General features: G+C 37.5%; 17 non-coding genes across 17 annotated transcripts; all 17 read right to left on the reverse strand.

Annotated features, from left to right (window-relative positions):
• Positions 1-160: 160 nt before the first annotated feature.
• On the reverse strand, positions 161-232 carry Trnad-guc (transfer RNA aspartic acid (anticodon GUC)). Its single transcript has one exon. It is a non-coding gene; the product is annotated as a tRNA-Asp (tRNA).
• A 927-nt stretch (positions 233-1,159) lies between these two features.
• Trnad-guc (transfer RNA aspartic acid (anticodon GUC)) lies at positions 1,160-1,231 on the reverse strand. The gene has a single exon. It is a non-coding gene; the product is annotated as a tRNA-Asp (tRNA).
• A 1,789-nt stretch (positions 1,232-3,020) lies between these two features.
• Trnad-guc (transfer RNA aspartic acid (anticodon GUC)) lies at positions 3,021-3,092 on the reverse strand. Its single transcript has one exon. It is a non-coding gene; the product is annotated as a tRNA-Asp (tRNA).
• A 1,307-nt stretch (positions 3,093-4,399) lies between these two features.
• On the reverse strand, positions 4,400-4,471 carry Trnad-guc (transfer RNA aspartic acid (anticodon GUC)). The gene has a single exon. It is a non-coding gene; the product is annotated as a tRNA-Asp (tRNA).
• A 269-nt stretch (positions 4,472-4,740) lies between these two features.
• Trnad-guc (transfer RNA aspartic acid (anticodon GUC)) lies at positions 4,741-4,812 on the reverse strand. Its single transcript has one exon. It is a non-coding gene; the product is annotated as a tRNA-Asp (tRNA).
• A 2,320-nt stretch (positions 4,813-7,132) lies between these two features.
• On the reverse strand, positions 7,133-7,204 carry Trnad-guc (transfer RNA aspartic acid (anticodon GUC)). The gene has a single exon. It is a non-coding gene; the product is annotated as a tRNA-Asp (tRNA).
• Positions 7,205-7,473: 269 nt separating this feature from the next.
• Positions 7,474-7,545, reverse strand: Trnad-guc (transfer RNA aspartic acid (anticodon GUC)). Its single transcript has one exon. It is a non-coding gene; the product is annotated as a tRNA-Asp (tRNA).
• Positions 7,546-8,126: 581 nt separating this feature from the next.
• On the reverse strand, positions 8,127-8,198 carry Trnad-guc (transfer RNA aspartic acid (anticodon GUC)). The gene has a single exon. It is a non-coding gene; the product is annotated as a tRNA-Asp (tRNA).
• Positions 8,199-9,166: 968 nt separating this feature from the next.
• Trnad-guc (transfer RNA aspartic acid (anticodon GUC)) lies at positions 9,167-9,238 on the reverse strand. The gene has a single exon. It is a non-coding gene; the product is annotated as a tRNA-Asp (tRNA).
• Positions 9,239-9,512: 274 nt separating this feature from the next.
• Positions 9,513-9,584, reverse strand: Trnad-guc (transfer RNA aspartic acid (anticodon GUC)). The gene has a single exon. It is a non-coding gene; the product is annotated as a tRNA-Asp (tRNA).
• A 2,136-nt stretch (positions 9,585-11,720) lies between these two features.
• Trnad-guc (transfer RNA aspartic acid (anticodon GUC)) lies at positions 11,721-11,792 on the reverse strand. The gene has a single exon. It is a non-coding gene; the product is annotated as a tRNA-Asp (tRNA).
• Positions 11,793-12,066: 274 nt separating this feature from the next.
• Trnad-guc (transfer RNA aspartic acid (anticodon GUC)) lies at positions 12,067-12,138 on the reverse strand. Its single transcript has one exon. It is a non-coding gene; the product is annotated as a tRNA-Asp (tRNA).
• Positions 12,139-14,677: 2,539 nt separating this feature from the next.
• Positions 14,678-14,749, reverse strand: Trnad-guc (transfer RNA aspartic acid (anticodon GUC)). Its single transcript has one exon. It is a non-coding gene; the product is annotated as a tRNA-Asp (tRNA).
• Positions 14,750-15,022: 273 nt separating this feature from the next.
• Positions 15,023-15,094, reverse strand: Trnad-guc (transfer RNA aspartic acid (anticodon GUC)). The gene has a single exon. It is a non-coding gene; the product is annotated as a tRNA-Asp (tRNA).
• Positions 15,095-15,367: 273 nt separating this feature from the next.
• Positions 15,368-15,439, reverse strand: Trnad-guc (transfer RNA aspartic acid (anticodon GUC)). Its single transcript has one exon. It is a non-coding gene; the product is annotated as a tRNA-Asp (tRNA).
• A 2,405-nt stretch (positions 15,440-17,844) lies between these two features.
• On the reverse strand, positions 17,845-17,916 carry Trnad-guc (transfer RNA aspartic acid (anticodon GUC)). Its single transcript has one exon. It is a non-coding gene; the product is annotated as a tRNA-Asp (tRNA).
• Positions 17,917-19,211: 1,295 nt separating this feature from the next.
• Trnad-guc (transfer RNA aspartic acid (anticodon GUC)) lies at positions 19,212-19,283 on the reverse strand. The gene has a single exon. It is a non-coding gene; the product is annotated as a tRNA-Asp (tRNA).
• Between the last annotated feature and the right edge of the window lie 2,366 nt (positions 19,284-21,649).

Consider the following 21,649-nt stretch of genomic DNA (forward strand, 5'->3'; position numbering starts at 1 on the left):
GACTGGCCTGAAATTGAATTGAACTTAATCGTTTCCAAATACATAATAAAAGCTAATTATTCGAAACGATTCAATTTTTACAATCATGCTAACATATCTTTTGCGAAAAATTGGCATAATTATGTGAGAGAGTTATCTATCATCCATTTGAAAAACAGTTCTCCCCGTCGGGGAATCGAACCCCGGTCTCCCGCGTGACAGGCGGGGATACTCACCACTATACTAACGAGGAAGCCGTCGGATAGCGTTTGATATAAAAATATTAAGAAAATTGAAAGAACGCCGGTCACATCCAAATCCTCGAGCGAAAAGTACTAAACAAATCAATTCAAATATTATTACCAGAGACTGGCCTGAAATTGAATTGAACTTAATCGCTTCCAAATACATAATAAAAGCTAATTATTCGAAACGATTCAATTTTTACAATCATGCTAACATATCTTTTGCGAAAAAGTGGCATAAATTGTGTGAAAAACAGTTCTCCCCGTCGGGGAATCAAACCCTGGTCTCCCGCGTGACAGGCGGGGATACTCACCACTATACTAACGAGGAAGTCGTCGGAAAGCGTTTGATATAAAAATATTAAGAAAATTGAAAGAACGCCGGTCACATCCAAATCCTCGAGCGAAAAGTACTAAACAAAGCAATTCAAATATTATTACCAGAGACTGGCCTGGAATTGAATTGAACTTAATCGCTTCCAAATACATAATAAAAGCTAATTATTCGAAACGATTCAATTTTTACAATCATGCTAACATATCTTTTGCGAAAAATTGGCATAATTATGTGAGAGAGTTAAAAAACAGTTCTCCCCGTCGGGGAATCGAACCCCGGTCTTCCGCGTGACAGGCGGGGATACTCACCACTATACTAACGAGGAAGTTGTCGGAAAGCGTTTAATATAAATATATTAGGAAAATTGAAAGAACGCCGGTCACATCCAAATCCTCGAGCGAAAAGTACTAAACAAAGCAATACAAATATTATTATCAGAGACTGGCCTGAAATTGAATTAAACTAAATCGCTTCCAAATACATAATGAAAGCTAATTAATCGAAACAAATCAATTTTTACAATCATGCTAACATATTGTTTGCGAAAAAGTGGCATAATTATGTGAGAGAGTATCTATCATCCATTTGAAAAAGAGTTCTCCCCGTCGGGGAATCGAACCCCGGTCTCCCGCGTGACAGGCGGGGATACTCACCACTATACTAACGAGGAAGCCGTCGGATAGCGTTTGATATAAAAATATTAAGAAAATTGAAAGAACGCCGGTCACATCCAAATCCTCGAGCGAAAAGTACTAAACAAAGCAATTCAAATATTATTACCAGAGACTGGCCTGAAATTGAATTGAACTTAATCGCTTCCAAATACATAATAAAAGCTAATTATTCGATACGATTCAATTTTTACAATCATGCTAACATATCTTTTGCGAAAAAGTGGCATAATTATGTGAGAGAATTATCTATCATTCATTTGAAAAACAGTTCTCCCCGTCGGGGAATCAAACCCCGGTCTCCCGCGTGACAGGCGGGGATACTCACCACTATACTAACGAGGAAGACGTCAGAAAGCGTTTGATATAAAAATATTAGGAAAATTGAAAGAACGCCGGTCACATCCAAATCCTCGAGCGAAAAGTACTAAACAAAGCAATTCAAATATTATTACCAGAGACTGGCCTGAAATTGAATTGAACTTAATCGCTTCCAAATACATAATAAAAGCTAATTATTCGAAACGATTCAATTTTTACAATCATGCTAACATATCTTTTGCGAAAAAGTGGCATAATTATGTGAGAGAGTATCTATCATCCATTTGAAAAAGAGTTCTCCCCGTCGGGGAATCGAACCCCGGTCTCCAGAGTGACAGGCGGGAATACTCACCACCATACTAACGAGGAAGCCGTCGGAAAGCGTTTGATATAAAAATATTAAGAAAATTGAAAGTACGCCGGTCACATCCAAATCCTCGAGCGAAAAGTACTAAACAAAGCAATACAAATATTATTATCAGAGACTGGCCTGAAATTGAATCAAACTAAATCGCTTCCAAATACATAATGAAAGCTAATTAATCGAAACAAATCAATTTTTACAATCATGCTAACATATTGTTTGCGAAAAAGAGGCAAAATTATAGGAAAGAGTTTATCTATTAACTGCTTTGGGAAAACAGTACTCCCCGTCGGGGAATCGAACCCCGGTCTCCCGCGTGACAGGCGGGGATACACGCCACAATACTAACGAGGAAGCCGTCGGAAAGACTTTGATATAAAAATATTAACAAAATAGAAAGAACGACGATCACATTCAAATTCTCGAGCGAAAAGTACTAAACAAAGCAATACAAATATTATTACCAGAGACTGGCCAGAAATTGAATTACACTAAATCGCTTCCAAATACATAATAAAAGCTAATTATTCGAAACGATTTAATTTTTACAATCATGCTACCATATCTTTTGCGAAAAAGTGGAATAATAACCATTTGAAACTTTTGCGAAAAAGTGTAATAATAACCATTTGAAAAACAGTTCTCCCCGTCGGGGAATTTTTACAATCATGCTACCATATCGTTTGCGAAAAAGTGGAATAATAACCATTTGAAACTTTTGCGAAAAAGTGGAATAATAACCATTTGAAAAACAGTTCTCCCCGTCGGGGAATCGAACCTCGGTCTCCCGCGTGACAGGCGGGGATACTCACCACTATACTAACGAGGAAGCCGTCGGAAAGCGTTTGATATAAAAATATTAAGAAAATTGAAAGAACGCCGGTAACATCCAAAAACTCCTGCGAAAAGTACTAAACAAAGCAATTCAAATATTATTACCAGAGACTGGCCTGAAATTGAATTGAACTTAATCGCTTCCAAATACATAATAAAAGCTAATTATTCGAAACGATTCAATTTTTACAATCATGCTAACATATCTTTTGCGAAAAATTGGCATAATTATGTGAGAGAGTTATCTATAATCCATTTGAAAAACAGTTCTCCCCGTCGGGGAATCGAACCCCGGTCTCCCGCGTGACAGGCGGGGATACTCACCACTATACTAACGAGGAAGTTGTCGGAAAGCGTTTGATATAAAAATATTAAGAAAATTGAAAGAACGCCGGTCACATCCAAATCCTCGAGCGAAAAGTACTAAACAAAGCAATACAAATATTATTATCAGAGACTGGCCTGAAATTGAATTAAACTAAATCGCTTCCAAATACATAACCATAGCTAATTACTCGAAACGATTCAATTTTTACAACCATGCTAAAATATTGTTTGCAAAAAAGTGGCAAAATTATATGAACGAGTTATCTTCATTAACTGCCTTTGGAAAACAGTTCTCCCCGTCGGGGAATCGAACCCCGGTCTCCCGCGTGACAGGCGGGGATACTCACGACTATACAAACGAGGAAGCCGTCGGAAAGCGTTTGATATAAAAATATTAAGAAAATTGAAAGTACGCCGTTCACATCCAAATCCTTGAACGAAAAGTACTAAACAAAGCAATACAAATATTATTACCAGAGAATGGCCTGAAATTGAATCAAACTAAATCGCTTCCAAATACATAATGAAAGCTAATTAATCGAAACAAATCAATTTTTACAATCATGCTAACATATTGTTTGCGAAAAAGTGGCATAATTATGTGAGAGAGTATCTATCATTCATTTGAAAAATATTTCTCACCGTCGGGGAATCGAACCCCGGTCTCCCGCGTGACAGGCGGGGATACTCACCACTATACTAACGAGGAAGTCGTCGGAAAGCGTTTGATATAAAAATATTAAGAAAATTGAAAGTACGCCGGTCACATCCAAATCCTCGAGCGAAAAGTACTAAACAAAGCAATTCAAATATTATTACCAGAGACTGGCCTGAAATTGAATTGAACTTAATCGCTTCCAAATACATAATAAAAGCTAATTATTCGAAACGATTCAATTTTTACAATCACGCTAACATATCTTTTGCGAAAAAGTGGCATAATTATGTGAGAGAGTGATCCATTTGAAAAAGAATTCTCCCCGTCGGGGAATCGAACCCCGGTCTCCCGCGTGACAGGCGGGGATACTCACCACTATACTAACGAGGGAGCCGTCGGAAAGCGTTTGATATAAAAATATTAAGAAAATTGAAAGAACGCCGGTCACATCCAAATTCTCGAGCGAAAAGTACTAAACAAAGCAATACAAATATTATTACCAGAGAATGGCCTGAAATTGAATTAAACTAAATCGCTTCCAAATACATAATGAAAGCTAATTAATCGAAACAAATCAATTTTTACAATCATGCTAACATATTGTTTGCGAAAAAGTGGCATAATTATGTGAGAGAGTATCTATAATCCATTTGAAAAACAGTTCTCCCCGTCGGGGAATCGAACCCCGGTCTCCCGCGTGACAGGCGGGGATACTCACCACTATACTAACGAGGAAGTTGTCGGAAAGCGTTTGATTTAAAAATATTAAGAACATTGAAAGAACGCCGGTCACATCCAAATCCTCGAGCGAAAAGTACTAAACAAAGCAATACAAATATTATTATCAGAGACTGGCCTGAAATTGAATTAAACTAAATCGCTTCCAAATACATAACCATAGCTAATTACTCGAAACGATTCAATTTTTACAACCATGCTAAAATATTGTTTGCAAAAAAGTGGCAAAATTATATGAAAGAGTTAACTGCTTTGGGAAAACAGTTCTCCCCGTCGGGGAATCGAACCCCGGTCTCCCGCGTGACAGGCGGGGATACTCACCACTATACTAACGAGGAAGCCGTCGGATAGCGTTTGATATAAAAATATTAAGAAAATTGAAAGTACGCCGGTCACATCCAAATCCTCGAGCGAAAAGTACTAAACAAAGCAATTCAAATATTATTACCAGAGACTGGCCTGAAATTGAATTGAACTTAATCGCTTCCAAATACATAATAAAAGCTAATTATTCGAAACGATTCAATTTTTACAATCATGCTAACATATCTTTTGCGAAAAAGTGGCATAATTATGTGAAAAACAGTTCTCCCCGTCGGGGAATCAAACCCCGGTCTCCCGCGTGACAGGCGGGGATACTCACCACTATACTAACGAGGAAGTCGTCGGAAAACGTTTGATATAAAAATATTAAGAAAATTGAAAGAACGCCGGTCACATCCAAATCCTCGAGCGAAAAGTACTAAACAAAGCAATACAAATATTATTATCAGAGACTGGCCTGAAATTGAATTAAACTAAATCGCTTCCAAATACATAATGAAAGCTAATTATTCGATACGATTCAATTTTTACAATCATGCTAACATATCTTTTGCGAAAAAGTGGCATAATTATGTGAGAGAATTATCTATCATTCATTTGAAAAACAGTTCTCCCCGTCGGGGAATCAAACCCCGGTCTCCCGCGTGACAGGCGGGGATACTCACCACTATACTAACGAGGAAGACGTCAGAAAGCGTTTGATATAAAAATATTAAGAAAATTGAAAGAACGCCGGTCACATCCAAATCCTCGAGCGAAAAGTACTAAACAAAGCAATTCAAATATTATTACCAGAGACTGGCCTGAAATTGAATTGAACTTAATCGCTTCCAAATACATAATAAAAGCTAATTATTCGAAACGATTCAATTTTTACAATCATGCTAACATATCTTTTGCGAAAAAGTGGCATAATTATGTGAGAGAGTATCTATCATCCATTTGAAAAAGAGTTCTCCCCGTCGGGGAATCGAACCCCGGTCTCCAGAGTGACAGGCGGGAATACTCACCACCATACTAACGAGGAAGCCGTCGGAAAGCGTTTGATATAAAAATATTAAGAAAATTGAAAGTACGCCGGTCACATCCAAATCCTCGAGCGAAAAGTACTAAACAAAGCAATACAAATATTATTATCAGAGACTGGCCTGAAATTGAATTAAACTAAATCGCTTCCAAATACATAACCATAGCTAATTACTCGAAACGATTCAATTTTTACAACCATGCTAAAATATTGTTTGCAAAAAAGTGGCAAAATTATATGAACGAGTTATCTTCATTAACTGCCTTTGGAAAACAGTTCTCCCCGTCGGGGAATCGAACCCCGGTCTCCCGCGTGACAGGCGGGGATACTCACGACTATACAAACGAGGAAGCCGTCGGAAAGCGTTTGATATAAAAATATTAAGAAAATTGAAAGTACGCCGTTCACATCCAAATCCTTGAACGAAAAGTACTAAACAAAGCAATACAAATATTATTACCAGAGAATGGCCTGAAATTGAATCAAACTAAATCGCTTCCAAATACATAATGAAAGCTAATTAATCGAAACAAATCAATTTTTACAATCATGCTAACATATTGTTTGCGAAAAAGTGGCATAATTATGTGAGAGAGTATCTATCATTCATTTGAAAACTATTTCTCACCGTCGGGGAATCGAACCCCGGTCTCCCGCGTGACAGGCGGGGATACTCACCACTATACTAACGAGGAAGTCGTCGGAAAGCGTTTGATATAAAAATATTAAGAAAATTGAAAGTACGCCGGTCACATCCAAATCCTCGAGCGAAAAGTACTAAACAAAGCAATTCAAATATTATTACCAGAGACTGGCCTGAAATTGAATTGAACTTAATCGCTTCCAAATACATAATAAAAGCTAATTATTCGAAACGATTCAATTTTTACAATCACGCTAACATATCTTTTGCGAAAAAGTGGCATAATTATGTGAGAGAGTGATCCATTTGAAAAAGAATTCTCCCCGTCGGGGAATCGAACCCCGGTCTCCCGCGTGACAGGCGGGGATACTCACCACTATACTAACGAGGGAGCCGTCGGAAAGCGTTTGATATAAAAATATTAAGAAAATTGAAAGAACGCCGGTCACATCCAAATTCTCGAGCGAAAAGTACTAAACAAAGCAATACAAATATTATTACCAGAGAATGGCCTGAAATTGAATTAAACTAAATCGCTTCCAAATACATAATGAAAGCTAATTAATCGAAACAAATCAATTTTTACAATCATGCTAACATATTGTTTGCGAAAAAGTGGCATAATTATGTGAGAGAGTATCTATAATCCATTTGAAAAACAGTTCTCCCCGTCGGGGAATCGAACCCCGGTCTCCCGCGTGACAGGCGGGGATACTCACCACTATACTAACGAGGAAGTTGTCGGAAAGCGTTTGATTTAAAAATATTAAGAACATTGAAAGAACGCCGGTCACATCCAAATCCTCGAGCGAAAAGTACTAAACAAAGCAATACAAATATTATTATCAGAGACTGGCCTGAAATTGAATTAAACTAAATCGCTTCCAAATACATAACCATAGCTAATTACTCGAAACGATTCAATTTTTACAACCATGCTAAAATATTGTTTGCAAAAAAGTGGCAAAATTATATGAAAGAGTTAACTGCTTTGGGAAAACAGTTCTCCCCGTCGGGGAATCGAACCCCGGTCTCCCGCGTGACAGGCGGGGATACTCACCACTATACTAACGAGGAAGCCGTCGGATAGCGTTTGATATAAAAATATTAAGAAAATTGAAAGTACGCCGGTCACATCCAAATCCTCGAGCGAAAAGTACTAAACAAAGCAATTCAAATATTATTACCAGAGACTGGCCTGAAATTGAATTGAACTTAATCGCTTCCAAATACATAATAAAAGCTAATTATTCGAAACGATTCAATTTTTACAATCATGCTAACATATCTTTTGCGAAAAAGTGGCATAATTATGTGAAAAACAGTTCTCCCCGTCGGGGAATCAAACCCCGGTCTCCCGCGTGACAGGCGGGGATACTCACCACTATACTAACGAGGAAGTCGTCGGAAAACGTTTGATATAAAAATATTAAGAAAATTGAAAGAACGCCGGTCACATCCAAATCCTCGAGCGAAAAGTACTAAACAAAGCAATTCAAATATTATTACCAGAGACTGGCCTGGAATTGAATTGAACTTAATCGCTTCCAAATACATAATAAAAGCTAATTATTCGAAACGATTCAATTTTTACAATCATGCTAACATATCTTTTGCGAAAAATTGGCATAATTATGTGAGAGAGTTAAAAAACAGTTCTCCCCGTCGGGGAATCGAACCCCGGTCTCCCGCGTGACAGGCGGGGATACTCACCACTATACTAACGAGGAAGTTGTCGGAAAGCGTTTGATATAAATATATTAGGAAAATTGAAAGAACGCCGGTCACATCCAAATCCTCGAGCGAAAAGTACTAAACAAAGCAATACAAATATTATTATCAGAGACTGGCCTGAAATTGAATTAAACTAAATCGCTTCCAAATACATAATGAAAGCTAATTAATCGAAACAAAACAATTTTTACAATCATGCTAACATATTGTTTGCGAAAAAGTGGAATAATTATGTGAAATTATATCTATCATTCATTTGAAAAAGAGTTCTCCCCGTCGGGGAATCGAACCCCGGTTTCCCACGTGACAGGCGGGGATACTCACCACTATACTAACGAGGAAGCCGTCGGAAAGCGTTTGATATAAAAATATTAAGAAAATTGAAAGTACGCCGGTCACATCCAAACCCTCGAGCCAAAAGTACTAAACAAATTAATACAAATATTATTACCAGAGACTGGCCTGAAATTGAATTAAACTAAATCACTTCCAAATACATAACCATAGCTAATTAATCGAAACGATTCAATTTTTACAACCATGCTAAAATATTGTTTGCGAAAAAGTGGCAAAATTATATGAACGAGTTATCTTCATTAACTACTTTGGAAAATCAGTTCTCCCCCTCGGGGAATCGAACCCCGGTCTCCCGCGTGACAGGCGGGGATACTCACCACTATACTAACGAGGAAGCCGTCGGAAAGCGTTTGGTATAAAAATATTAGGAAAATTTCAAGTACGCCGGTCACATCCAAATCCTCGAGCGAAAAGTACTAAACAAAGCAATACAAATATTATTATCAGAGACTGGCCTGAAATTGAATTAAACTAAATCGCTTCCAAATACATAATGAAAGCTAATTAATCGAAACAAATCAATTTTTACAATCATGCTAACATATTGTTTGCGAAAAAGTGGCATAATTATGTGAGAGAGTATCTATCATCCATTTGAAAAAGAGTTCTCCCCGTCGGGGAATCGAACCCCGGTCTCCCGCGTGACAGGCGGGGATACTCACCACTATACTAACGAGGAAGCCGTCGGAAAGCGTTTGACATAAAAATATTAAGAAAATTGAAAGAACGCCGGTCACATCCAAATCCTCGAGCGAAAAGTACTAAACAAAGCAATTCAAATATTATTACCAGAGACTGGCCTGAAATTGAATTGAACTTAATCGCTTCCAAATACATAATAAAAGCTAATTATTCGAAACGATTTAATTTTTACAATCATGCTAACATATCTTTTGGGAAAAAGTGGCATAATTATGTGAGAGAGTTATCTATCATCCATTTGAAAAAGAGCTCTCCCCGTCGGGGAATCGAACCCCGGTCTCCCGCGTGACAGGCGGGGATACTCACCACTATACTAACGAGGAAGCCGTCGGAAAGCGTTTGATATAAAAATATTAAGAAAATTTAAAGTACGCCGGTCACATCCAAATCCTCGAGCGAAAAGTACTAAACAAAGCAATTCAAATATTATTACCAGAGACTGGCCTGAAATTGAATTGAACCTAATCGCTTCCAAATACATATTAAAAGCTAATTAATCGAAACAAATCAGTTTTTACAATCATGCTAACATATCGTTTGCGAAAAAGTGGCAAAATTATATGAAAGAGTTATCTATTAACTGCTTTGTGAAAACAGTTCTCCCCGTCGGGGAATCGAACCCCGGTCTCCCGCGTGACAGGCGGGGATACACGCCACAATACTAACGAGGAAGCCGTCGGAAAGACTTTGATATAAAAATATTAACAAAATAGAAAGTACGCCGATCACATCCAAATCCTCGAGCGAAAAGTACTAAACAAAGCAATACAAATAAAATTATCAGAGACTGGCCTGAAATTGAATCAAACTAAATCGCTTCCAAATACATAATGGGGAAAGGCGGGGATACTCACCACTATACTAACGAGGAAGCCGTCGGAAAGCGTTTGATATAAAAATATTAAGAAAATTGAAAGTACGCCGGTCACATCCAAATCCTCGAGCGAAAAGTACTAAACAAAGCAATACAAATATTATTATCAGAGACTGGCCTGAAATTGAATTGAACTAAATAGCTTCCAAATACATAATGAAAGCGAATTAATCGAAACGAATCAATTTTTAAAATCACGCTAACATATTGTTTGCGAAAAAGTGGCAAAATTATATGAAAGAGTTATCTATTAACTGCTTTGTGAAAACAGTTCTCCCCGTCGGGGAATCGAACCCTGGTCTCCCGCGGGACAGGCGGGGATACTCACCACTAAACTAACGAGGAAGCCGTCGGAAAGCGTTTGATATAAAAATATTAAGAAAATTGAAAGAACGCCGGTCACATCCAAAAACTCCTGCGAAAAGTACTAAACAAAGCAATTCAAATATTATTACCAGAGACTGGCCTGAAATTGAGTTGAATTTAATCGCTTCCAAATACATAATAAAAGCTAATTATTCGAAACGATTCAATTTTTACAATCATGCTAACATATCTTTTGCGAAAAAATGGCATAATTATGTGAGGCGGGGATACTCACCACTATACTAACGAGGAAGCCGTCGGAAAGGGTTTGATATAAAAATATTAAGAAAATTGAGAGGTACGCCGTTCACATCCAAATCCTTGAACGAAAAGTACTAAACAAAGCAATACAAATATTATTACCAGAGACTGGCCTGAAATTGAATTGAACTAAATCGCTTCCAAATACATAATGAAAGCGAATTAATCGAAACGAATCAATTTTTAAAATCACGCTAACATATTGTTTGCGAAAAAGTGGAATAATTATGTGAGATTATCTATCATTCATTTGAAAAAGAGTTCTCATTGTCGGGGAATCGAACCCCGGTTTCCCACGTGACAGGCGGGGATACTCACCACTATACTAACGAGGAAGCCGTCGGAAAGCGTTTGATATAAAAATATTAAGAAAATTGAAAGTACGCCGGTCACATCCAAACCCTCGAGCCAAAAGTACTAAACAAATTAATACAAATATTATTACCAGAGACTGGCCTGAAATTGAATTAAACTAAATCACTTCCAAATACATAACCATAGCTAATTAATCGAAACGATTCAATTTTTACAACCATGCTAAAATATTGTTTGCGAAAAAGTGGCAAAATTATATGAACGAGTTATCTTCATTAACTACTTTGGAAAATCAGTTCTCCCCCTCGGGGAATCGAACCCCGGTCTCCCGCGTGACAGGCGGGGATACTCACCACTATACTAACGAGGAAGCCGTCGGAAAGCGTTTGGTATAAAAATATTAGGAAAATTTCAAGTACGCCGGTCACATCCAAATCCTCGAGCGAAAAGTACTAAACAAAGCAATACAAATATTATTATCAGAGACTGGCCTGAAATTGAATTAAACTAAATCGCTTCCAAATACATAATGAAAGCTAATTAATCGAAACAAATCAATTTTTACAATCATGCTAACATATTGTTTGCGAAAAAGTGGCATAATTATGTGAGAGAGTATCTATCATCCATTTGAAAAAGAGTTCTCCCCGTCGGGGAATCGAACCCCGGTCTCCCGCGTGACAGGCGGGGATACTCACCACTATACTAACGAGGAAGCCGTCGGAAAGCGTTTGACATAAAAATATTAAGAAAATTGAAAGAACGCCGGTCACATCCAAATCCTCGAGCGAAAAGTACTAAACAAAGCAATTCAAATATTATTACCAGAGACTGGCCTGAAATTGAATTGAACTTAATCGCTTCCAAATACATAATAAAAGCTAATTATTCGAAACGATTTAATTTTTACAATCATGCTAACATATCTTTTGGGAAAAAGTGGCATAATTATGTGAGACAGTTATCTATCATCCATTTGAAAAAGAGCTCTCCCCGTCGGGGAATCGAACCCCGGTCTCCCGCGTGACAGGCGGGGATACTCACCACTATACTAACGAGGAAGCCGTCGGAAAGCGTTTGATATAAAAATATTAAGAAAATTTAAAGTACGCCGGTCACATCCAAATCCTCGAGCGAAAAGTACTAAACAAAGCAATTCAAATATTATTACCAGAGACTGGCCTGAAATTGAATTGAACCTAATCGCTTCCAAATACATATTAAAAGTTAATTAATCGAAACAAATCAGTTTTTACAATCATGCTAACATATCGTTTGCGAAAAAGTGGCAAAATTATATGAAAGAGTTATCTATTAACTGCTTTGGGAAAACAGTTCTCCCCGTCGGGGAATCGAACCCCGGTCTCCCGCGTGACAGGCGGGGATACACGCCACAATACTAACGAGGAAGCCGTCGGAAAGACTTTGATATAAAAATATTAACAAAATAGAAAGAACGCCGATCACATCCAAATCCTCGAGCGAAAAGTACTAAACAAAGCAATACAAATAAAATTATCAGAGACTGGCCTGAAATTGAATCAAACTAAATCGCTTCCAAATACATAATGGGGAAAGGCGGGGATACTCACCACTATACTAACGAGGAAGCCGTCGGAAAGCGTTTGATATAAGAATATTAAGAAAATTGAAAGTACGCCGGTCACATCCAAATCCTCGAGCGAAAAGTACTAAACAAAGCAATACAAATATTATTATCAGAGACTGGCCTGAAATTGAATTGAACTAAATAGCTTCCAAATACATAATGAAAGCGAATTAATCGAAACGAATCAATTTTTAAAATCACGCTAACATATTGTTTGCGAAAAAGTGGCATATTTATATGAACGAGTTATCCATCATCCATTTTTTCTCCCCGTCGATGAATTGAACCCCGGTCTCCCGCGTGACAGACTGGGATACTCAAGACTATACTAACGAGGAAGCCGTCGGAAAGCGTTTGATATAAAAATATTAAGAAAATTGAAAGAACGCCGGTCACATCCAAAAACTCCTGCGAAAATACTAAACAAAGCAATACAAATATTATTATCAGAGACTGGCCTGAAATGGAATTAAACTAAATCGCTTCCAAATACATAACCATAGCTAATTAATCGAAACGATTCAATTTTTACAACCATGTTAAAATTTTGTTTGCAAAAAAGTGGCAAAATTATATGAACGAGTTATCTTCATTAACTGCTTTTGGAAAACAGTTCTCCCCGTCGGGGAATCGAACCCCGGTCTCCCGCGTGACAGGCGGGGATTCTCACGACTATACAAACGAGGAAGCCGTGGGAAAGCGTTTGATATAAAAATATTAAGAAAATTGAAAGCACGCCGGTCACATCTAAATCCTCGAACGAAAAGTACTAAACAAAGCAATACAAATATTATTACCAGAGACTGGCCTGAAATTGAATCAAACTAAATCGCTTCCAAATACATAATGAAAGCGAATTAATCGAAACGAATCAATTTTTAAAATCACGCTAACATATTGTTTGCGAAAAAGTGGAATAATTATGTGAGATTATCTATCATCCATTTGAAAAAGAGTTCTCATTGTCGGGGAATCGAACCCCGGTTTCCCGCGTGACAGGCGGGGATACTCACCACTATACTAACGAGGAAGCCGCCGGAAAGCGTTTGATATAAAAATATTAAGAAAATTGAAAGAACGCCGGTCACATACAAATCCTCGAGCGAAAAGTACTAAACAAAGCAATACAAATATTATTACCAGAGACTGGCCTGAAATTGAATTGAACTAAATGGCTTCCAAATACATAATGAAAGCGAATTAATCGAAACGAATCAATTTTTAAAATCACGCTAACATATTGTTTGCGAAAAAGTGGCATATTTATATGAACGAGTTATCTATCATCCATTTTTTCTCCCCGTCGATGAATTGAACTCCGGTCTCCCGCGTGACAGGCGGGAATACTCAAGACTATACTAACGAGGAAGCCATCGGAAAGCGTTTGATATAAAAACAGTAAGAAAATTGAAAGTACGCCGGTCACATCCAAACCCTCGAGCCAAAAGTACTAAACAAATTAATACAAATATTAATACCAGAGACTGGCCTGAAATTGAATTAAACTAAATCACTTCCAAATACATAACCATAGCTAATTAATCGAAACGATTCAATTTTTACAACCATGCTAAAATATTGTTTGCGAAAAAGTGGCAAAATTATATGAACGAGTTATCTTCATTAACTACTTTGGAAAATCAGTTCTCCCCCTCGGGGAACCGAACCCCGGTCTCCCGCGTGACAGGCGGGAATACTCACCACTATACTAACGAGGAAGCCGTCGGAAAGCGTTTGGTATAAAAATATTAGGAAAATTTCAAGTACGCCGGTCACATCCAAATCCTCGAGCGAAAAGTACTAAACAAAGCAATACAAATATTATTATCAGAGACTGGCCTGAAATTGAATTAAACCAAATCGCTTCCAAATACATAATGAAAGCTAATTAATCGAAACAAATCAATTTTTACAATCATGCTAACATATTGTTTGCGAAAAAGTGGCATAATTATGTGAGAGAGTATCTATCATCCATTTGAAAAAGAATTCTCCCCGTCGGGGAATCGAACCCCGGTCTCCCGCGTGACAGGCGGGGATACTCACCACTATACTAACGAGGAAGTCGTCGGAAAGCGTTTGATATATAAATATTAACAAAATTGAAAGTACGCCGATCACATCCAAATCCTCGAGCGAAAAGTACTAAACAAAGCAATTCAAATATTATTACCAGAGACTGGCCTGAAATTGAATTGAACTTAATCGCATCCAAATACATATTAAAAGCTAATTATTCGAAACGATTTAATTTTTACAATCATGCTAACATATCTTTTGCGAAAAAGTGGCATAATTATGTGAGAGAGTATCTATCATCCATTTGAAAAAGAGTTCTCCCCGTCGGGGAATCGAACCCCGGTCTCCCGCGTGACAGGCGGGGATACTCACCACTATACTAACGAGGAAGCCGTCGGAAAGCGTTTGATATAAAAATATTAAGAAAATTGAAAGAACGCCGGTCACATCCAAAAACTCCTGCGAAAAGTACTAAACAAAGCAATTCAAATATTATTATCAGAGACTGGCCTGGAATTGAGTTGAACTTAATCGCTTCCAAATACATAATAAAAGCTAATTATTCGAAACGATTCAATTTTTACAATCATGCTAACATATCTTTTGCGAAAAAGTGGCATAATTATGTGAGAGAGTATCTATCATCCATTTGATAAAGAGTTCTCCCCGTCGGGGAATCGAACCCCGGTCTCCCGCGTGACAGGCGGGGATACTCACCACTATACTAACGAGGAAGCCGTCGGAAAGCGTTTGATATAAAAATATTAAGAAAATTGAAAGTACGCCGGTCACATCCAAATCCTCGAGCGAAAAGTACTAAACAAAGCAATACAAATATTATTATCAGAGACTGGCCTGAAATTGAATCAAACTAAATTGCTTCCAAATACATAATGAAAGCTAATTAATCGAAACTAATCAATTTTTACAATCATGCTAACATATTGTTTGCGAAAAAATGGCATAATTATGTGAGGCGGGGATACTCACCACTATACTAACGAGGAAGCCGTCGGAAAGCGTTTGATATAAAAATATTAAGAAAATTGAAAGTACGCCGTTCACATCCAAATCCTTGAACGAAAAGTACTAAACAAAGCAATACAAATATTATTACCAGAGACTGGCCTGGAATTGAGTTGAACTTAATCGCTTCCAAATACATAATAAAAGCTAATTATTCGAAACGATTCAATTTTTACAATCATGCTACCATATTGTTTGCGAAAAAGTGGCATAATTATGTGAGAGAGTATCTATCATCCATTCGAAAAACAGTTCTCCCCGTCGGGGAATCGAACCCCGGTCTCCCGCGTGACAGGCGGGGATACTCACGACTATACAAACGAGGAAGCCGTCGGAAAGCGTTTAATATAAAAATATTAAGAAAATTGAAAGTACGCCGGTCACATCCAAATCCTCGAGCGAAAAGTACTAAACAAAGCAATACAAATATTATTATCAGAGACTGGCCTGAAATTGAATCAAACTAAATCGCTTCCAAATACATAATGAAAGCTAATTAATCTAAACAAATCAATTTTTACAATCATGCTAACATATTGTTTGCGAAAAAGTGGCAAAATTATATGAAAGAGTTATCTATTAACTGCTTTGAGAAAACAGTTCTCCCCGTCGGGGAATCGAACCCCGGTCTTCCGCGTGACAGGCGGGGATACACGCCACAATACTAACGAGGAAGCCGTCGGAAAGCGTTTAATATAAAAATATTAAGAAAATTGAAAGAACGCCAGTCACATCCAAAAACTCCTGCGAAAAGTACTAAACAAAGCAATACAAATATTATTATCAGAGACTGGCCTGAAATTGAATCAAACTAAATTGCTTCCAAATACATAATGAAAGCTAATTAATCTAAACAAATCAATTTTTACAATCATGCTAACATATTGTTTGCGAAAAAGTGGCAAAATTATATGAAAGAGTTATCTATTAACTGCTTTGTGAAAACAGTTCTCCCCGTCGGGGAATCGAACCCTGGTCTCCCGCGGGACAGGCGGGGATACTCACCACTATACTAACGAGGAAGCCGTCGGAAAGCGTTTGATATAAAAATATTAAGAAAATTGAAAGAACGCCGGTCACATCCAAAAACTCCTGCGAAAAGTACTAAACAAAGCAATTCAAATATTATTACCAGAGACTGGTCTGAAATTGAATTAAACTAAATCGCTTCCAAATACATAACCATAGCTAATTAATCGAAACGATTCAATTTTAACAACCATGCTAAAATATTGTTTGCAAAAAAGTGGCAAAATTATATGAACGAGTTATCTTCATTAACTTCTTTTGGAAAACAGTTCTCCCCGTCGGGGAATCGAACCCCGGTCTCCCGCGTGACAGGCGGGGATACTCACGACTATACAAACGAGGAAGCCGTCGGAAAGCGTTTGATATAAAAATATTAAGAAAATTGAAAGTACGCCGGTCACATCTAAATCCTCGAACGAAAAGTACTAAACAAAGCAATACAAATATTATTACCAGAGACTGGCCTGAAATTGAATCAGACTAAATTGCTTCCAAATACATAATGAAAGCTAATTAATCGAAACTAATCAATTTTTACAATCATGCTAACATATTGTTTGCGAAAAAATGGCATAATTATGTGAGGCGGGGATACTCACCACTATACTAACGAGGAAGCCGTCGGAAAGCGTTTGATATAAAAATATTAAGAAAATTGAAAGTACGCCGTTCACATCCAAATCCTCGAGCGAAAAGTACTAAACAAAGCAATACAAATATTATTATCAGAGACTGGCCTGAAATTGAATCAAACTAAATCGCTTTCAAATACATAATGGGGATAGGCGGGGATACTCACCACTATACTAACGAGGAAGCCGTCGGAAAGCGTTTGATATAAAAACATTAAGAAAATTGAAAGAACGCCGGTCACATCCAAATCCTCGAGCGAAAAGTACTAAACAAAGCAATTCAAATATTATTACCAGAGACTGGCCTGAAATTGAATCAAACTAAAACGCTTCCAAATACATAATGAAAGCTAATTAATCGAAACAAATCAATTTTTACAATCATGCTAACATATTGTTTGCGAAAAAGTGGCATAATTATGTGATAATTATCATCCATTTGAAAAAGAGTTCTCCCCGTCGGGGAATCGAACCCCGGTCTCCCGCGTGACAGGCGGGGATACTCACCACTATACTAACGAGGAAGCCGTCGGAAAGCGTTTGATATAAAAATATTAAGAAAATTGAAAGAACGCCGGTCACATCCAAATCCTCGAGCGAAAAGTACTAAACAAAGCAATTCAAATATTATTACCAGAGACTGGCCTGAAATTGAATTGAACTTAATCGATTCCAAATACATAATAAAAGCTAATTATTCGAAACGATTTAATTTTCACAATCATGCTACCATATCTTTTGCGAAAAAGTGGAATAATTATGTGAGAGAGTATCTATCATCCATTTGGAAAAGAGTTCTCCCCGTCGGGGAATCGAACCGCGGTCTCCCGCGTGACAGGCGGGGATACTCACCACTATGCTAACGAGGAAGCCGTCGGAAAGCGTTTGGTATAAAAATATTAGGAAAATTTCAAGTACGCCGGTCACAACCAAATCCTCGAGGGAAAAGTACTAAACAAAGCAATACAAATATTATTATCAGAGACTGGCCTGAAATTGAATTTAACTAAATCGCTTCCAAATACATAATGAAAGCTAATTAATCGAAACAAATCAATTTTTACAATCATGCTAACATATTGTTTGCGAAAAAGTGGCATAATTATGTGATAATTATCATCCATTTGAAAAAGAGTTCTCCACGTCGGGGAATCGAACCCCGGTCTCCCGCGTGACAGGCGGGGATACTCACCACTATACTAACGAGGAAGCCGTCGGAAAGCGTCTGATATAAAAATATTAAGAAAATTGAAAGAACGCCGGTCACATCCAAATCCTCGAGCGAAAAGTACTAAACAAAGCAATTCAAATATTATTACCAGAGACTGGCCTGAAATTGAATTGAACTTAATCGCTTCCAAATACATAATAAAAGCTAATTATTCGAAACGATTTAATTTTTACAATCATGCTACCATATCTTTTGCGAAAAAGTGGAATAATTATTATCTATCATCCATTTGAAAAAGAGTTCTCCCCGTCGGAGAATCGAACCCCGGTCTCCCGCGTGACAGGCGGGGATACTCACCACTATACTAACGAGGAAGTCGTCGGAAAGCGTTTGATATAAAAAATATTAACAAAATTGAAAGTACGCCGGTCACATCCAAATACTCGAGCGAAAAGTACTAAACAAAGCAATACAAATATTATTATCAGAGACTGGCCTGAAATTGAATCAAACTAAATCGCTTGCAAATACATAATGAAAGCTACTTAATCGAAACAAATCAATTTTTACAATCATGCTAACAAATTGTTTGCGAAAAAGTGGCATAATTATGTGAGAGAGTATCTATCATTCATTTGAAAAAGAGTTCTCCCCGTCGGGGAATCGAACCCCGGTCTCCCGCGTGACAGGCGGGGATACTCACCACTATACTAACGAGGAAGCCGTCGGAGAGCGTTTGATATAAAAAAAATTAAGAAAGTTGAAAGTACGCCGGTCACATCCAAATCCTTGAGCGAAAAGTACTAAACAAAGCAATTCAAATATTATTACCAGAGACTGGCCTGAAATTGAATCGAACTTAATCGCTTCCAAATACATATTAAAAGCTAATTAATCGAAACAAATCAATTTTTACAATCATGCTAACATATTGTTTGCGAAAAAGTGGCAAAATTATATGAAAGAGTTATCTATTAACTGCTTTGGGAAAACAGTTCTCCCCGTCGGGGAATCGAACCCCGGTCTCCCGCGTGACAGACGTGGATACTCACCACTATACTAACGAGGAAGTCGTCGGAAAGACTTTGATATAAAAATATTAACAAAATTGAAAGAACGCCGATCACATCCAAATCCTCGAGCGAAAAGTACTAAACAAAGCAATTCAAATATTATTACCAGAGACTGGCCTGAAATTTAATTGAACTTAATCGCTTCCAAATACATATTAAAAGCTAATTATTCGAAACGATTAAACTTTTACAATCATGCTAACATATGCCACGACTATACTAACGAGGAAGCCATCGGGAAGCGTTTGATATAAAAATATTAACAAAATTGAAAGTGTCTGTCTGTCTGTCTGTCTGTCTGTCTGTCTGTCTGTCTGTCTGTCTGCCTGCCTGCCTGCCTGCCTGTCTGTCTGTCTGTCTGTCTGTCTGTCTGTCTGTGTCTGTCTGTCTGTCTCACATAATTATGCCACTTTTTTGCAAACAATATGTTAGCATGATTGTAAAAATTGAATCGTATCGATTAATTAGCTTTTATTATGTATTTGGAAGCGATTTAGTTCAATTCAATTTCAGGCCAGTCTCTGGTAATAATATTTGTATTGCTTTGTTTAGTACTTTTCGCTCGAGGGTTTGGATGTGACCGGCGTACTTTCAATTTTCTTACTGTTTTTATATCAAACGCTTTCCGATGGCTTCCTCATTATTATAGTCGTGAGTATCCCCGCCTGTCACGCGGGAGACCGGGGTTCAATTCCCCGACGGGAAGAACTGTTTTTCCGAGGCGATTAATGGATGATAGATAACTCGTTCATATAATTATGCCACTTAGTGTGCAGCAAGACTCTTGAATCACTTAGAATATGTTAGCATGATTGTAAAAATTGATTCGTTTCGATTAAATAGCTTTCATTATGTATTTGGAAGCGATTTAGTTTAATTCAATTTCAGGCCAGTCTCTGGTAATAATATTTGTATGATTTTGTTTAGTACTTTTCGCTCGAGGATTTGGATGTGACCGGCGTACTTTAAATTTTCTAATTAATTTTATATTTATATCAAACGCTTTGCGACGGCTTCCTCGTTAGTATAGTGGTGAGTATCCCCGCCTGTCGCGCGTGGGACCGGGGTTCGATTCCCCGACAGGGAGCAAAGTTTTCCTAAAGCAAGTAATGAATGATAACTCGGTCTAATATTCATGCCACTTTTTAGCAAACAATATTTTAGCATGATTGTAAAAATAGTCTTCAAAATATCTTAGCTTTTGTTATGTATTTGGAAGCGATTTAGTTTAATTCAATTTCATGCCAGTCTCTGATAATAATATTTGTATTGTTTAGTACTTTTTGCTCAATGGTTTTGATGTGTCCAGCGTACTTTTAATTTTCTTAATTTCAAACTCTTTCCGACGGCTTCTTCGTTAGTATAGTGCTGAGTATCCCCGCCTGTCACGCGGGATACAGGGGTTCGACTCCCAGACGGGGAGCACTGTTTTCCTAAAGCAATCAATGGATGATAGATAACTCGTTCATATAATTATGGCACTTTTTTGCAAACAATATGTTAGCATGATTGTAAAAATTGATTCGTTTTGATTAATTAGCTTTCATTATGTATTTGGAAGCGATTTAGTTTAATTCAATTTCAGGCCAGTCTCTGGTAATAATATTTGTATGGTTTTGTTCAGTACTTTCGCTCGAGAATCTGGATGTGACCGGCGTACTTTAAATTTTCTTATTATTTGTTTATCAAAAGCTTTGCGTCGGCTTCCTCGTTAGTATAGTGGTGAGTATCCCCGCCTGTCGCGCGGGGGACCGGGTTTCGATTCCCCGACGGGGAGAACTGTTTTTCAAAAGCAGTTAATGAAGATAACTCGTTCATATAATTTTGCCACTTTTTAGCAATCAATATTTTAGCATGATTGTAAAAATTGAATCGTTTCGATTAATTAGCTTTTATTATGTATTTGGAATCGATTTACTTTAATTCAATATCAGGTCAGTCTCTGGTAATAATATTTGTATTGCTTTGTTTAGTACTTTTCGCTCAAGGGTTTGGATGTGACCGGCGTACTTT

This window comes from Styela clava, chromosome 7 (genome assembly GCF_964204865.1).
Source record: "Styela clava chromosome 7, kaStyClav1.hap1.2, whole genome shotgun sequence".
Lineage (NCBI taxonomy): Eukaryota > Metazoa > Chordata > Ascidiacea > Stolidobranchia > Styelidae > Styela > Styela clava.